The sequence below is a fragment of the Leptopilina heterotoma genome, unplaced genomic scaffold (genome assembly GCF_015476425.1).
Source record: "Leptopilina heterotoma isolate Lh14 unplaced genomic scaffold, ASM1547642v1 Lhet_278, whole genome shotgun sequence".
Classification (NCBI taxonomy): domain Eukaryota; kingdom Metazoa; phylum Arthropoda; class Insecta; order Hymenoptera; family Figitidae; genus Leptopilina; species Leptopilina heterotoma.
The window spans coordinates 3,896,170-3,915,285 of record NW_025110986.1 but is presented as its reverse complement, the minus strand read 5'-3'; the positions used below and the strand labels follow the sequence as shown (position 1 = coordinate 3,915,285).

General features: G+C 25.3%; 1 long non-coding RNA gene across 1 annotated transcript; it reads left to right on the top strand.

Moving 5' to 3' along the window:
- The first annotated feature begins 1,000 nt into the window (after positions 1–1,000).
- Positions 1,001–12,155, top strand: LOC122504084. Its single transcript, XR_006301803.1, has 3 exons — positions 1,001–1,110; positions 1,360–1,609; positions 12,043–12,155. It is a non-coding gene; the product is annotated as an uncharacterized LOC122504084 (long non-coding RNA).
- Positions 12,156–19,116: the final 6,961 nt, after the last annotated feature.

Below are 19,116 nucleotides of genomic sequence, written 5' to 3'. Positions count from 1 at the left end.
AATTTGCGGAAATTTTCCGGAAGATTTCCGGAAAAAAAAAATTTTCGGATTTTTTCCGGAATATTTTCGGAAAAAAAATAAATTTTCGGATAACTTCCGCAATTTTGGTCAAATAAAAAATATAGATATTTATTTATTTTTGATATAGAATTCTAAAAAAATTGTTTAATAAAAAAAAATTTTTGAGTGAAAATTTCAATGAAAATGACTCATTTAATTATGATTCAATTAATTTTGAAAAACATTATAAAAAAATAAACTAAAAAAATTTACGCATGGTTTAGTTAAAGAAAAACACTATTCTGACAATTTTGGTCAAAATTTTTCGATAATTATGAAAAAATAATAAAATTGTATGAAGAGTAAAAAATTATGCAATATTATGCGTTCTAAAATTATATTGCAAATGGTTTAAAATACGAATTAACATAATATTATTATATTTTTACATAATTTAAAAAAATTATGCATTTTTCAATCGCATAATTTACCTTTCTCTATGTACTTAAAATGAAAGTCGAATTATTTGCTAGGGTTCTCTGTACTATGCGTACGATACTGGTGGTAGACATCATGAGTGCGCAGAGAATACTAGGGTTCCCTATATTATGCGCACGATACTGTCGGTCGACATCACTCGAAATCGTTCGACATCACGTGTGCGCAAGTGCGCAGAGAACACGTAGTCTAGAGAAAAACGTCTTTACAACTTATCACTTCGTTGACACACGCGGATTTTTTGGAGCAACAGTGAATTTGAGAGTTTTAATAAAATAACGTGTTGTGATAGTTGGCTGAACTTTAATTCATTGAAGAAGAAGGAAAAGGTATAGTAAAATATATTATTAAGAAAGTGCTGTCGGTCGACATCACTCGACATCACTCGACATCGTTCGGCATCACTCGACATCAGTCGACATCGTTCGGCATCACTCGACATCACGTGTGCGCCGCTGCGCAGAGAACAAAGAGCCTAGAGAACACGTCATTACAAGTTTCACTTCGTTGACACACGCGGATTTTTTGGAGTAGCAGTGAATTTTAATAAAATTTAACACGTTTTCTGATAGTTCGCTGAACCTCAATCGATTGAAGAAGAAGAAGAAAAAGGTATAGTAAAATATATTATTAAGAAAGTGCTTATTTTGTGACAAGGAGAAATGCTATTCATTGTTTCCACTTTTATGAAGATAGCGTCCATTTTATCCATTGAGTAAAATGTAACACGTGGTCACAAGCGTCATTTTTTGCCATGAGATAAAATGAAAACTATCTCCATACAATTTAAACAAGTGAATAATTTTTACTCCATTTTTCAACAAAATGTTTTAATTAAAAATATTTTTATTTATTGTAAAGGAGGTTCCCTGTATTATTCGCCCGAAGCTGTCGGTCGACATCACACGACATCACTCGACATCGTTCGGCATCACTCGACATCACGTGTGCGCCACTGCGCAAAGAACAAGGAGCCTAGAGAACACGTCATTACAAGTTACCATTTCGTTGACACACGTGGATTTTTTGGAGCGGCAGTGAAATTTAATAAAATAACACGTTTTCTGATAGTTGGCTGAACTTCAATTGATTGAAGAAGAAGAAGAAAAAGGTATGGTAATATATATTGTAATGAAAGTTTCTTATTGTTTGACAAGGAGAAATACTATTCATTATTTCCACTTTTATGAAGAATGCGTCCATTTTATCCAATGAATAAAAAGTAACACGTGGTCACATGCGTCAGTTTTTGCCATGAGATAAAATGAATATCTTTATACATTTTAAACAAGTAATAATTTTTACTCCATTTTTTAACAAAATGTTTTAATTAAAAATATTTTCATTTATTATAAATAAAGAAGTGGTTGTCACATGTCAGTAAATTCAGGGAAATGTCAGGGAGACAAACTTTTTGGCAGTAAAATCTAGGAAGTAAAATTTTTGGCAGTAAAGTCAAGAAAATGTTAGGAAAACAATTGTTTGTCAGTAAAATTAAGAAAATTGGGACTTTTTTCGGCTTTTTTTTAAAACATTGCAACAAAATGCCATAATTTTCAGTAAAAAAGTGCAAATTATTTTGATTTATATAATGCGAAAATTAACTATAAACAATTCTTTCAAAAAAACTTTTTGAAGCATTTTTCAACATAATTAAATTTTTCAAATATATCTATAATAAAAATCTTTTTGAATACTTGAAATTTTGGAAAATTTTATTGTAAATAATTAATTTATTTCAAGCATTTTGTTACAATTTTTGAAAATCAAATCAATCAAGTAGATTGAAAAATCTTTTAAAGGTAAATTTAAAAGTGAAAATTAGCTTCTAATTTTTTAAATTATTTATATTATTTCATATTTCCAAAAATTAAAATACATACAAAAAATAATAACATTTTAGAATTATTTTTAGCATTCTGGAAAAAACAATCATGTTCAAAATATTTTATTAAAATTTCTCGAAAAATTAATTCTTTTTTTGAAATTATACCAAAATTCTTTTAAGAAATTCAATTATTTTCGAAAAATTACATTCAAATATTTTTAAAAACTAATTATTAGAATTGTTTCATAATAATTTTTTAAGATTCAATTATCTTCAAACAATGTAAATCAAAATTTATGAAAATTCACTTTTTAAATTTTAGATTTTTAACTTTCTTTTTTTATTAAAATTTTTGAGAACTCATGGTCCTGTTTATCATTAAAATTCTTCAAAAATTTAATCATTTTTTTTATTTATATTTCTCAAAAATTCAATTATTTTAAAAATATTTTGCCAAATTTTAATTATTTGAAAATTTTTCAAAATTGAAAACTATTATCTTTCAAAAATTATTTAAAAATATAATTAAATTCTAAAAGAATTTTTGGAAAATTATTTAAATTAATTGATTTAGAGATGAGGTTTAGTTCAAAATTGTAGAGGGAAAGTAATTTTAATGTCAGTAAATTGTCAGGGAAATGTCAGGAAAAAAACTTTTGTCAGGGAAATTTAGAAAATTGAGATATTTTCGACTTTTTCCAAATATTGTATATATGGGTCATTCTCACAATCGGGACACATGACACGTACATTAGATTTTTAAAAATAAATAATAATAATTTTTCAAAATCTTTACGTCCTAATAATAGCATTCATCATGATTTAATCGGATCCTATGAAAAATAAATCGAAAATTTAAAATATTTAAAGATACACGTGTTTATATAGCATAAAAACTCCCCTCCGTTACCGTTCATGAAGTAAGTTTCATTTATAGAAAAGGTATTATATTAATTCTGTAATACAAAAAAATCTTTTGCCCGGTAATATCTACTTATTATTTTATTTCTAATTCAATCATGAAAAATAAAGTAAAATATTTGTTAGTTATTTTTACCTAGAATTAAATTAGTTTTGTGCAGAAATAAAACTCCCCTCCGTTACCGCTCACAAATATAATTATAAAATATAAACAAAAACGATAAAATAGAAATAAATACATCAAAACTCTTTGTAGTGTCAGTATAGTTATGGTTATTGCATAAAATGATGAAACAAAATGAAAACAATTAGTTTTAAAAGAATCTTTAGTTTGTCAGTGATCATCGACACAATAAAAACTCCCCTCCGTTACCGCAGTAAATTTAGTTTTTAGGACGTAAATAATAATAATTTTTAATAATCTTTAAAACATTGTTTTATTTAAAAACAAAGAAAACAAATGCTGTCATTAATTTATTATAATATTTATTTTTTTTATATTATAATCATAACATTTTGAAGCTGTATAATGGAAGAAAACTCCCCTCCGTTACCCATGGTATATTTCCATTACACAGCACGTAAATTACAGACTTTATTAATCATCGGATTCGCCTGAAAATCGTTACTCGGGGATTTTTAGAGTTGCTGATTACGAATATGATAATAATTTTTGAAAATTCAAAATGGCGGATCCAACATGGCGGACAATTTTTTAAAACATTCATCGGATTTGCTTGAAACTCGTTACTCGGGGGTTTTCGGGGTTGCTGATTACGAATCTCATGTCAGTTTTTGAAAATTCAAAATGGCGGATCCAATATGGCCGACATTTTTTTTAAAAACTGCTCAGATTTGCATAAAATTTGTTACTTGGTGGTTTTCGGGGTCGCTGATCACGAATCTGTTATTAGTTTTTAAAAATTCAAAATGGCGGATCCAACATGGCGGACACTTTTTGAAAAATTCATCGGATTTGCTTGAAACTTGTTATTAGTGGGTTTTCGGGGTCGCTGATTACGAATTTTGGATCAGTTTTAAAAAATTTTAAATGGCGGATCCAATATGGCGGATAATTTGAAGATTGATGCTATTCGATAGAAATTCGTTCCTCAGGGGTTTTTGGGGTCGCTGAATTCGAATTTGATGTTTGTTTTTGAAAATTGCAAATGGCTGATCTAGTATGAATAATTAATTAATTATTCATACTAGATCAGCCATTTGCTCTGGGGATTTCGGGATTTTGAATTTTCAAAAACTGACATCGGATTCGTAATCAGCAACCCCGAAAACTCCCGAATAACGAGTTTCAAGCATACCCGAAGAATTTTTGAAAAAAGTGTCCACCATATTGGATCCGCCATTTTCAATTTTCAAAAACTATCTTGAAATTCATAATCAGCGACCCCGAAAACCCCCGAGTAACGAGTTTCAAGCAAATCCGTTAAATTTTTGAAGAAAGTGTCTGCCATATTGGATCCACCATTTTGGATTTTGAGAAACTGACATCGGATTCGTAATCGGCGACCCCTAAAACCCCTGAGTAACGAGTTTTAATTAATTTTCATCAATTTTGAAACCCATTTAGCTGCGAGAAATTTTCAACAAAAATTCTGATTAAAAAACATTAATTTTTAATAATAATGTTGATAAAGATTGTAACCACGTATTTTATAGGCTTATTAGGATCCCCCTTTTGCCAAAGGACTAATAATAAAAGTGAATTTTCAACTTTTTTTAAAATGAAATTTCAATTCTGAATTTGTTCATTTCTAGAGATTGACCCATATGTATTTTTTTAGATTAAATTAAATATAAATTTCGATTTTTATAGTGCAAAAAATAACTATAAATAAATCTTTAAAAAATTATTTTTCCATTTAAACTTTAAAAATATACTATTAAAAAGATGAGTATAATTTAAAATCAATAAAATTTAACTAAAAATAATTGAGTTTTTTCAAGTATTTAGTTACAATTTCTGAAAATCAACTTTTCAAGAATTTTAATTGTAAATTTTGAATGAATTATCAAAAAATTTAATGAAAAATCTTTAAACGTTAATTTAAAAATGAAAATTCGCTTCTAGTTTTTTAAAATGCAATATTTTCAGTATTTTGAATTACATATTTCCGAAAATTAAAATACATACAAAAAATAATAACATTTTAGAATTATTTTTAGCATTTTGGAAAGAACGATTATGTTCAAAATATTTCATTAAAATTCCTCAATAAATTAATAAGTTTTTTTAAAAGTATACAAAAACTCATTTAATAAATTTAATTGTTTTCGAAAAATTACATTAAAATATTTTTACAAACTAGGGTAGGATGGGGCATTACTATTCTTGTTTGAATTTTTGAGTCTAAAAAATGTATTTAAAAAAAAAATAAAAAAATGATTAGGACCGTCTGAAAACTTGACTTCTTAGCTACAATTTTCCCACATTATTTTGCTGTAACTCGATTCTGTTCCGAACTACAGCGATTTTACAATTTTTTTTATGTCAAAAAAAACGATGGGCGTAACTATTCTAACTATTCTCTACCCTACTTTATTCTTAGAATTTTTTCATCATAATTTTTTAAAATTTAATTATCTTCGAATAAAACAAATAAAAATTTATTTTTTTTAATTATTAAATTTTCGGAATAACCATGGTCATATTTACAATTAAAATTATAAAAATTTATCAATCAATACCTGCAAGTCCTGAATAAGTAACTGGACAATTTCACTGGACGGAAAAAATTTCACTTTCTGTTCAGTACATCTCACAAGATACGGATTAGAAAATCTGATCATAATAGTAACAAGAATTTCTTTCCTAACTGGCTAATGACTGATTCGAAAAATTACTTAAGATTCTATTAAGAGAATTATTTTAGACTTTTTCAAGTCTCTAGCCAGAAAATCTTAACACAATCGAAATAAAAAAATTGTATTCGTAAATTGTTTAGTCACTAACGATGAAATCTAAGTATAAGTCACTTAAAAATACACTTTTAATTCATCACTTATTGGGAACTGCAGAATTGCGATACGTCATCTGGTGTTTACCATATGACTTCCGGAAACCATTTTTTATTCCGTCTGTTGTTTTAAAGAATGTTTTAAAAAAAGAGATAAGAAATGAAGATGTCTTCCAAAAGCAGATAATTTTTACGTGATTTCTGATCCCAACAGTCAGTTATTAAAAAAAAATTTAGCTCCATTTATTAAATATTTAAAGAGAAAAGTGATCGAAAAAGTTAACATTGAATTTCTAATAGTCACATGCTGTTCAAACGTGTTATTTGGGGGTATTTGGGATCGTTGATTTCGAATCTGAGATAAATTTTTAGAAATTAAAAATTGTATATCCAATATGTCGAAAAAATTTTCAAATTTGATTCGTAATGTGTGAACTCTAAAAACCCCCGAGTAACAAGTTTTAAGTGAATTCAATCAAATTTGAATTAAGAAAAATGAAAAGACATTTAGTTCGAAATGAGATATAATTATTTGTAACTGTTCCCTGTAAAATAGGCTTGATACTTGTTTGAGTAGAAGCAGTTTTAATGTTTTTCCTATAAAATATCTTTATAAATTCGTTAAGAGTTTACTGGACTTTTGGATATTTATCAGATAAAGTGTTTTTACAGTAACGGACAAAATTGTAAGTTCACCCATTTTAAAGAAAATAAAAAAAAATTTTAACATAAAATTTATAAAAACTTAAATTTTGTTCGGTATATGTTTTGAAACAGTGGTGCCAGACGGCGGACGCAAACGGCCCCCACTCTCGCGGCAAACTTACTCCTTCCATATGTTCCATATGACCACACACACTATCATACGCCTGGCTTTTGCTATCGTCGGTGAGCCTCTTTTTCGTTTTTCTCTGATTTCGCTGATTTCTACAGAAATCCGGCGCGAAATTTGAAAATCATGCTTCTCTCAGAAGTATTGTTTCTAAGTTTATTATTAAAAACTCAATATTTACCATGCAATAAATTCATAATTTATTATTAATTACATAATTGAGTATTAAATTGTTCACATATTACTGAATATTTTTTTAGTAATTATAATGTTTTTCATTCTTAACTAATCTTTGTTGATTATTTTTAAAATTTATAATTAATTAAAACAATAAAAATATAATCTATCTAAATTTGAATAAGTTAAAAATATCTATTTTGATAGTAAAAATTCAGTCATTGCTTCAAATAGTAATATTTTACTAATGAAATAGTTAATGGTATATAATTAATTATTAGTTAAATTCACTTTTCAGGTTATGTAAAAATAACTGCTATTCTTGGTAACAAATTCAATTTAATTAATTAATTAATTTAATTGAATTTTGAATTTTCATTAATTTATTTACTAATAATTAGTTATTTTTGCTAATTTCTGAACCAAAAAGTCATAGTTACGATTTTACTAATAATACAGGTTATATAATTTGAGATAATAATATATTTTACAATTTAAACCAACATTTAACGAAATAAATTTGTATGTTTAGTTAATAGTTAGTAACATATATAATTGTTTATTGTATTGAAAATACACCCGAGGCGCGGCTCTCTCCGTTTTTGCAATAATTTTGCCGAAACTTTCGCCAAAAATCCAACTTTTGTAATTTCGTTTTTCAATATTTATTTAAAAAATTACTTGCAATTTTCGAGAATATTCTTTATCATCATGAATTCCCCTAACTTTCATGATAAATCGGAACTAAATATCTCTAATTATTTAGGAGTGAGTTAAGGGGCGATTTTTCCCGGATGCCCGAAAAAAAATTTTTGAGTTCAAGTTTTGAAAAATATATATCTTCGATTTGAAATTTTTTTTTGTTAATATTGTCAATAAAGTAAAGAATACTTTCTATACTTTACACCATTGTTTAAACATTTTTTTTTAATTTTCAATTGAATGTATATAGAAAAAATTAGAAATTTCTAATTTAAATTTAAATTTAAATTTCTAATTTCTAGAAATTTCTAACCCAAATCAAACTTATTAAAAAATCGAATTTATATTTTTTTCAAAATTTGAATTGAAAAAAAAATGCTTTTTTTTATTTTAATTTTTTTAAAGTACTTTTTATTATGAGTATTTTCCGAATAAAATTATCTTAATCGGTTAACAAGAAAAAAAGTTATGTGCCTTTCTTAAAAACCGACCAAAATTTTGAGTAAGAGGTAACTCAAAAAATGTTGAAAAAACTTTTATACACTTTTTCCATGTATAAAAAAAACAAATTCTGAAATATTATTTTGTAATATAAATTAATATTTTATTCATTGCAATTTAATAAAACATTTAATAAATGTACAAAAAAACATTATAAAATGCTTAATGTAAAAGTAATTTTTTAGTTTATGTAAATAAAAAAATACGTAAATTTTTTTAATAGTGTGCCTTGTTGTTCTTTAAATTAACGTAATTTTATTTCGCTATACGTTTTTAAATTCTTTCTACACAGCAATTGAGGAAAAATTTAATTTTTCTTTTTAATTAATTTAAATTAATGCAATAAAAGCTAAAAGACAGTTATAAAAAGGAACTTCTAAATTTTCAGTTTATATTTGATAAACAAAAATAATATATAATATTTTGTTTTTAATAATTTTTTTTAATATTAGTTCAAATGTATTTTCAATACAATAAACAATTATATATATTACTAACTATTAACTAAACATACAAATTAATTTCGTTAAATGTTGGTTTAAGTTGTAAAATATATTATTATTTCAAATTATATAACCTGTATTATTAGTAAAATCGTAGCTATGACTTTTTGGTTCAGAAATTAGCAAAAATAACTAATTATTAGTGAATAAATAACTACAAAAAAATACACTGTAAGAAATCCATATTGAATATTCCATGTAATATGTGTAAAACTTTAATAGGAACGACGTATGAAAATAACAGAATTAATGAAATTTAAATGGTCAGTCCATGTAACTTTCAAGCATTTATTGAATTTTCATACGAGTGTCGATTGACATAAAATTACAACGGAACCACGTATGAATTTTCATATTCTTCTTGGAATTTTCAATGGACAACCATAAATGAAATTTCACTCGGTAGTCTGTGGAAATTTACCGGGAGTGTTGAAAGTTCAACATATTTGTTTAATTTTATTTCACTTAAAAATTTTATTTCGAAAAAAGATATTATTCTATTTTAAACATAGATATTATTAACTTTATTATAAAAAAGTATTCATTTTTATAACTTAAACACTTTCCAACAATTATGTAAAAAAATCAATAGATATATTATAAATGTGCAAGAAAAAAAATGAATAAAATAAATTTTAAGGTTATGTTGAGCACATAGTTTTCTGTTGAATTTCCATGTCAAATGGGAATTTTATAATCAAAAATGTAAAATTCATCCGAGGGTCCGTTGTAATTTTATGTCAATCGGTGTACGATTGAAATTTCAATAAGGATTTTTTACAGTGTAGGCAAGTTTCATTAATTGAATTTGTTACCAAGAATAGCAGTTATTTTTACATAACCTGAAAAGTGAATTTAACTAATAATTAATTATATACCATTAACTATTTCATTAGTAAAATATTACTATTTGAAGCAATGACTGAATTTTTACTATCAAAATAGATATTTTTAACTTATTCAAATTTAGATAGATTATATTTTTATTGTTTTAATTAATTATAAATTTTAAAAATAATCAACAAAGATTAGTTAAGAATGAAAAACATTATAATTACTAAAAAAATATTCAGTAATATGTGAACAATTTAATACTTAATTATGTAATTAATAATAAATTATGAATTTATTGCATGGTAAATATTGAGTTTTTAATAATAAACTTAGAAACAATACTTCTGAGAGAAGCATGATTTTCAAATTTCGCGCCGGATTTCTGTAGAAATCAGCGAAATCAGAGAAAAACGAAAAAGAGGCTCACCGACGATAGCAAAAGCCAGGCGTATGATAGTGTGTGTGGTCATATGGAACATATGGAAGGAGTAAGTTTGCCGCGAGAGTGGGGGCCGTTTGCGTCCGCCGTCTGGCACCACTGTTTTGAAAGTTGATAAAATTTTAAAAAGACCTTACAGCAGTCATTTGGTCAGTTTTTTATTAAGATATTTTTAAAAAATGTCATTTTCAATGTTTTACAAAAATTTTAATAACTTCTAAAATAATGAACGCTTTTTAATGATCTTAAGCTTATTTTAAAGGTCATTTTCTACAGAATTATAAATACTTAAAGGTATTAACCTGTAACTTTTTTCATAGAATATGCAGGACGTCACAGACAAAAAAATTTGAATTTTGAATAGTTTTGAATTTGAATTTTTTTGTCTAACTTCATGATTGAAAAAATTCTGCACAAAAATTCAATTATGTTCTAAATTTTTTTTTAAATTCTTGTCAAAATTTAAATTTGTTTTAGAAATAATAAAAATTTTTTTCCAAAATTCAATTATTAAAAAAAATTTAATAAAATTCTACACAAACTTTTAATTATTTTCAAAAAATAATAAAAATTTCACAGGAATTTAATTATTTACATATTTTTTTTACAAATTTTAGGAATTCAATTATTTTCATAAATAATAAAACTCATTGCAGAATTTCAATTATTTTTAATGCAATATTAATCGAATTCCTCGAAAAAATTCTTAAAAGTTTATGGTGCTTCCCACGTCGAAAAATCCCATGGAAGTTCCCCCTGGAAATTCCATTGAATTTCCGTGGAGTTTCCATGGAAATTCTGCAAGTTTTTTATTTTAAAAACATTTTAACATTTCTAGGGTTGTCAGGGATTTTTATTACGGTACTGGAAAAAATTGAATTAATAAGAAGTTACAAATAATTGCAGAAATTCAATTATTTTAAAAAGTAATAAAATTATTCGCAGAAATTCAATTATGCTCAAAAATTTTTGAAAGTGCCACGTCAAGATTTCAATTATCTTTAAAAATAATAAAATTCTTTTTTAAAATTCAATTATTTTCAAGACTTTTAATAAAATTCTTGGCAAAATTTCAATAATTTTTAAAAATTTTCAATATCTACTATTTTATAATAAAATTTCTCAAAACATTTCAATTATTTAAAAAAAGTATTGATAAAATTTAAATCAAACATTACATTATTTTCAAAAATAATAAACTTTTTTTTACCAAGATTAAATTATTTTCATAAATAAAATAAAACTCATCATAGAATTTCAAATTATTTTTAATACAATTTTAATCGAACTCATCAAAAAATGTAATTATTGTTGCAAATTTTTTTTTGAAATTCGTTGATAAAACATTTTTTTGAGTATCTAATAATTTTCAGAGTGAATCAGAATATTCTTTAGGGTCAGGGAAAAAGTGAAAGTTGTGTTTGGAAATCAGGGAAAAATAAAGTTAAATTTTTGTGGCAACCCTGTATAAATAAATTATATTTTTATCTTTATTTAACCAATTTCTATGGTCCCTAAAAGTCCCCTATTTTTTAATTTTCAGTCCCCTATTTCCCCTAAAATACTTTTTAGGGGCACTGTGAATCCTGAAGTTGATTTTAAATAATTTTAAATCAACTATAACTTATATTTGAATTAAATATATAATTTTTTAAAGGAACCAAAAAATATGTTTAAATTGAACTTAAATATGTTTGACTGTATAGCAAAGATATTTTAAGTTTGATTTAAACAAAATTTGTTTGAATCAAATAAATCGTTTTCACAGTGAATAATTTTAACTTGAGATAATTTTTCTTTGTAACAATATTTAAGATTTTTATTTATTTTAGATTTGAATGGAAAAAAAAGAAGAAAAAAAAGCCCGGTCATCCAACGAAGCGATCTCAGAGGTATAAAGAAGCAAGAAAGGAATCAATTAAGTATTTTAAAAAACATATGAAGGAATTACTTCTAAATAATAAGTAGATGAAAGAATCTTTTTTGAATAAAAAATAATTATTAAGAAAAAAGTTGAATTTAATGAAAGATTTTTAACCTGCTAGCCAAATAGCTACCAGGTCAAAAGGTCTAAAATATTTTCCTGTGCACGTAATTCTAAATACAGGGAGGGAATTATATAATTTAGCTTCCACATTTTATATACGAAAATTTTTCTTAATTTTCCTGCTACGTATTAGTTGTAGAAAAATCCTTTTATTTTAAAAGGATTTATAATACAATTGTGTAAGAAATTATTTCAGAAAGTGAATATTATATTCTTTAATAAATGTGACTGTTAGTGTCGTAAAAAATAAGAAGAAATGATGTGTTAATAATATGTTAATAATAGTAATGCATATATATAATTCTTGTGTCAGAATGAAGTGATGTAGTGTGTAATTATAAAGTGTTTGTGTATAATTAAATATAGCTGAAGAAAGTGTTATTTATTTAATAATCAAATTAAGTGGAGTGTAATGTTAAAAAATATGGATATATTTTCAGGACAGTGGTGATTATTGTAAATAATAATGTGAGTTCAGTTTTGTTTAAAAGTGTATGGTAGAAAATATTTGTTTTCATTGAAAAATACAGTTTATTGAAGTTTACTGTTACATAATTATGTAAGTAATTAAAAAATATTGTGCATATTTAGAAAAAATTTAAATGATGTGGTTTAGTGTGTTTACTAAAGTGAAATATAGTGTAAGAAGTGTTGTTTATTTGAAAATAAAGTGTAGTGTAGTATAACTTTAAGAACATAAGAGTGTATTTCGAAAATAATATATACGTTACGTGCAATTTAGTGCTGTGTAGAAGTTCAATACTATTAATAATGTAATTGTTTGGAATACTTTAAGAATAATGTATAATGAAATACATTTCTTCACAAACTAAATACGTAATTGAAAATTAAATAAATAAATAAAAGTGTAATATTTTACATACACACAAGTAGAAAATTTGACAGCAATGAGTATTTTTTCTCATAATGACTGCTAAATAAAGAATTAATTTTCAAAGCTCTGATAACTTTTAAAAATACTTAAAACTATGTAGAAATTAATTACTAATTTTCTTAATAGTGCTTTACAGACTACATTCACAGTTCTTTCATTTATTTTATATTCTTTTGTAATGCGCCTGCAGGGCTCGAACTAGGTTCGAAAATCCCGTAAAAGTCAGTAATTTTGCTTGAAGTCCGTAAAAGTCCATTTTCTTTATAAAAGGTCCGTAAAGTCCGTAATTTGATTGATCAAATTCTTCGCAAAAGCATAATTAAATTCTTCTCCGAAATTAAATAATTTGAAAAAAAATTTAATAAAATTCTAGACAAACTTTTAATTACTTTCCAAAAATAATAAAAATTTCACAGGAATTTCATTATTTACAAATTTTTTTACATTGATTTAAGGAGGTTGTTTATAGGTATGCAGACCTGCAGAAAAAATATTGAATTGACATTCAAGAATTTTTTATTATTATTGTTATTCGTATCTTATGGAAGAACAAATATCAATTTTCAAGAAAAAAACCTAGAGAGCTGCAATTCGGTACACATGTTAACATTTAAGTGCAGATTACAGGAAGAAAAACGAACCCGATTGGCAGACATATTTGCGAACTAGGAGAGAAAGAAATTGAATTTTTTTAAACAAATTGCAAAAAATGTCCGTGTCGACGCCCCCTTAACTTTTACAAATCATGACCTAGTGAGCTGCAATTCGGTACAAATATTTATTTTTAAGTGAAGATTACAGGTAAAATATAGCGAATCTGTTTGGTGTACATAATTGCGAACTGGAAGAGAAAGAAATTGAATTTTTTTGAAAAAATTGCAAAAAATGACACTGTTCCCCCCCTTAACTTTTACAAATCATGAAATAGTGAGCTGCAATTCGGTACAAATATTTATTTTTAAATGCAGATTACAGGAAAAATATTGCGAACCTGATTGGCGGTCATATTTGCGAACTAGAAGAGAAAGAAATTGAATTTTTTTGAAAAAATTGTAAAAAATGACCCAGTCATGACCATGTCATATACTATGTGTATGTTTGTGTAAAAAAAGTTTCATCTTGCTGTACGGAACCCTCGATTTTAATGCGAGTGCAACTCGCACTTGTCCGATTTTCTTGAAAATTGATATTTGTTCTTTCAGAAGATACAAATAACAATAATATTAAAAAATTCTTTAATGTTAATTCAATATTTTTTCTGAAGGTCTGCATACCTGTAAACAATCTCCTTAAAAATGGATTTCAGTTAAAATTTTGATTATAATTTAATTTTAAAAGCATTAGAGCGTAAATTTTTAGGAATAATTGAATTTTGAAAAGGTTTCAGATTAAAATCTTTGAAAATTTAAATTTTTGATATTTTTTAAACTAACAATTTTATGGAATTAATTTTTTTGAGAAAGTTTAATTGCGGATTTTTTAAAAATTATTTTCTAATATATATTTCATTAAAGAATTTACGAATAATTGGAATTTTGTAAAATTGTATTGTAATCAAATGAATTGGAAAATTCTTAAAGAAAATTTTTTTTAATTATTAAAAATAATGGATTTATAGAAGATGTTTAGTTAAAGACACGAAAAAAATCCAATTTTGTAAAAGTTACAAATTATTGCAAAAATAATTTATTTTAAGAGTAATAATATTTTTCGCAATAATTAATTATAGTTCAAAAGTAATAAAATTCTTCTTAGGGATTTAATTATTTTCACAAATAATAAAATTCATTGCAGAATTTTAATTATTTTTAATACAATTTTAATTAAATTTGTCGAAAAATGTAATTATTCTTAAACATTTTATTAAAATTCGTTGATACAATTTAAATATTTGAAAATTTGTTCATAACGATTCTTTATGGGAATTGAATTGTAAATGATTTTATCACTAGGTCATCTTTAAATAATATAAAACATAAAGAAATCGAACCTCATGTTTAATAGTTATAAAAATTTAATTTATATAGTTTTAAGTAAAATGTAAGAGTCAAATAAAAGATTATTTGACTCGGACCGGTTATATTTTTGTCAGTAATTAATCCGTAATTTTGTATTTTTGGTCTGTATTTTTAATTCTTTCACTGGTTCGAGCCCTGTGCACCTTGCAGTCAAGCGCTTAATTAAAATTCACAAAATTAATTACAACTTTTGTAAATACGTTTCTTCTGATTTAAAATTATTTAAAGTATTATTGATTTTGCAGTTAAAGTAAATGTACTCATTTATAAAAACAATTCCTCATTTCCATGCACCTTCTTGTAAATGGTCTACACTACCGCATTAACTTGTGATGAATTTGTACACCTTTGCATATCCTTTCTTAAGAGTCAAATTCAATTGAATTAAAGATACCTTCATGTAAATGGTGTACACTACCGCATTAGCTTGTGATGAACTTGTACACTTTTGCATATCCTTTCTCAACAGTCAAATTAAATTAAATTGAATATAGTACATATTCTACTTTAAAAGAGGATACGAAAAGTACCTATTCCTATATTTCCTAATGCAAATAGTGCAATGCCACTCTATCAGAGCGATGAATATGTGCGAATTTGCAATTCTTTCTCATCATAATCATAATTTCTTGTAATTCAGCAATAACTGTTAAATAATACTTTGGATAAATAAAATATTTTTTGACACCACATTTTCCTAAGTGAAAAAGCGATAAAATATATATTAATTGTCAATTGTAAGTTCAGTTGCTTTAAAATTTATGACATAAAAGTTTGTAAAGTAAATATTCCGTAAAAAAACTTGTGTCAAATGAAATTCATTCACACAAATATACTAAAAAATACAATTTGTAATTTATAGATACTTCTTCAATTAAGAATTTATAAAGTAAAACTGAACATTTAATTAGCTCTTTCTATACTTCGATATTCTGAATTTTGTTTATTCTGATTAACATAACACGTAATTATTTGAGAATATTTTTTACTTCTTATTTCTGTTTCGAGAATTATTAATATGGCATTAAAATAATAGTATGATACAGTATTTCCTCACTTCCATGTACCTTCTTGTAAATGGTGAACAATACCGCATTTACTTGTGATGTCTATGTACGCCTTTGCAAATCCTTTCTAAATAAACAAATTCTATCCAATTAAAGACAATCCATATTATGGATACGACTAGGAATGCTGAGGGCCACCCCATTATGGGGATGGATGGCATCTCTTAAGGTGTTCCATATCCACTTTTAAAGCATTGGCTTTAACGAGAGGATAACAGACAGTCAGTCTTTATTTCCTAATGCAAATAGCGCAATGCCACTCAATAAAAGTGATGAATATGCGCAATTTTCCCATTTCTTCCCATCAATATTTGTATTAATTGCCATTTTTTGATTATTCAGGATAAACATAAGAGATACTTTTTAATTTGTTTTTATAATTTAATTTAAAAAAAATGCAGTAACTGTATTTAAAATTCTGTAATGTTTTACATTGTTGGTGGTATATTTTAAATAACTTTGTTTTGCAACACTAACCTGTAAATTACTATTTTTTATTACTGCTTTTTTACTTTTCACATTAATTGCAATGTGTAATGTGAAGTTCATTGTGAAAAGTAATATTCAGTCCGTAAAGTGATTACTTTACACATTTTTGTTAATTTTTGTTATTTTCACTAAGGAAGAACAATTTATATTCACATTTTTTTATTTTAGCTTCTAGAATTATTCATTTTTCATAACCATCAATAAACCTAAAATTTCAGGCAAGTTTAGTTGGTTTAGTGTTGCAAAAAATTTCATAATAAACTCATAAATAATCAACGACTTTGCGCACTTGTATCATAAGTAATTGAAGGGCCACATAGAATAAGGGGACGAACGCAAGGCTTGGAAGGAATACTACCAGTCGGGTAGCAGTGACAAGCCTTGAGCCGCTCACTGCTACCTGACTGATATAACCCCTTTCAACCACACGTTCATCCCCTTATTTTATGCAGCCCTTCAATTATTCTAAAAAGTAAATTAATTTAATATTTGTCATAACAAAAATCATAAGGATACTAAAATAATTATTGTATAACATAATTTTAATTTGTTCTAAAATTATAAATTTTTCGTTATTGTTCTTGAAAATTTTTAAGTATTTAATTACATTTCATATCAATTATATTAACAAGTTTGATCTCAACAACACAATCTTACACGGATTATAAATTTTTTTCGCAAAGACAAGTTTTATATCCATTATAATATTATGTAAAATAGATTTTTTTTTAATTTCTGCAGTATTGTGACTTTTAATAACATTCTTGTCTCACAGTCACAAAAATGTAACTTTCAAATAACTGTTGAAGGGCGTACAGTCATTCGTTTATTCGTCAGTATGAAAATAAAAGCTATTTTTCTTCACGGATAAAAATTACGCATGGTACTATTTTTTTGGCACAAGGACAAAAATGTGGAATATTTCCATACAAATCGAACAAATGAATGAATTTTACTTTTTGTCATCTGCTATTTGAAATAAACACTTTTTTACCACGAAGTAAGAAGTATCGTAATTTATATGGGTCCAAAAAGCAAATTATTTACGTTTATGCAAACTCAGGCGTATTATGGTCACTTTATCTATCTGTACATACGCATACTAAGTTCCCCCTTATAACCCAGCGGTCAATAAAGTGCCCATTATTGCCCTCAATAAAGTATCGATTATTACCCTGGGGCAATAAAGTGTACATTATTGACCGCTGCTTACAGGCCAACAAAGTACTCATTATTATCCTAGGGCAATAATGGACACTATTGACAAGGTGGATTATATTCGGAAACTTAGCATGCACTGGCACAGGTAGCATAGAGTGACTTGTTCCCTTTTTGGGCTAGAAATGCACGTAGATAATGGCGTTTAGCCCCTACGTCCTTAATATACTATTTTTAAAATTCTTGTTAAATATTAATAAAATTAATAATTAATTATACAAAGTTAATTTCATTTTTGTATGATAATATTGTACAATTAAATTATTAAAAAATGACATTTGTAATAAAGTTTAATACACTCTTCATTTACTCTCAGAAAAAGTTTTATTTGTTTTTTCGTATTTAATTATTTATTTTAATTCAATAAAATATTTCCTTCTGTTAAAAAATAATGAATAAACTTTTTTTCACCTAAAAAACATAATATTTAGTTAATGAATTGCATTTAAAGTAAATAATCGTTCACTCTATTGTAAGCAATAGCATCGATGTAGTAATACATCTATGTATTTCATTCATTTTTTAAATATATATATATATATATATATTATTAATTCATAATAATATATTAATAAAATAGAGAATTCAGGATTTTAAAAAATTTTCTTGGTATAATATTCGTTAGTTTCCTGTGAAAGGTTCGGTAGGCCAAGCAAAAGTTCGGATAAAATTATTTTCGGTTCGGATAACAAATGTTCGGATAATTGAGGTTCCACTGTACATTCATTTTGATTAAAAAATGTTTAGTATTCAACAAGCACATAAATGCTTTTTATTAAATCAGTTTTTTAAAATTACTAAGTGTGTAGATACATTTTAAAGAAAAAAAATATACCAAAAATAAAAAAATTACAGTTAAAAAATTTTGTACAAAATAACAAGAATTTTTTTTCTTTTGTAAAAAATACCATTAAAAATTTTTTTGTACAAAATAACAAAAAAAATTTTTTGGACAAAATAACAAAAAATAATTTGTAGAAAATAACAAAAGTAATACATTTTTTTTACGTACAAAATAACAACCAATTTTTTCTTTATGTACAAAATAACAAAAAGAAAATTTGTACAAAATAACAAATAAAGTCACGAAATTTTTATGTAAAAAATAACAACAAAAAATTACATATTTTTTTCAATTGTAAAAAGTTATTTTTCATAAAAATTTAATTGTT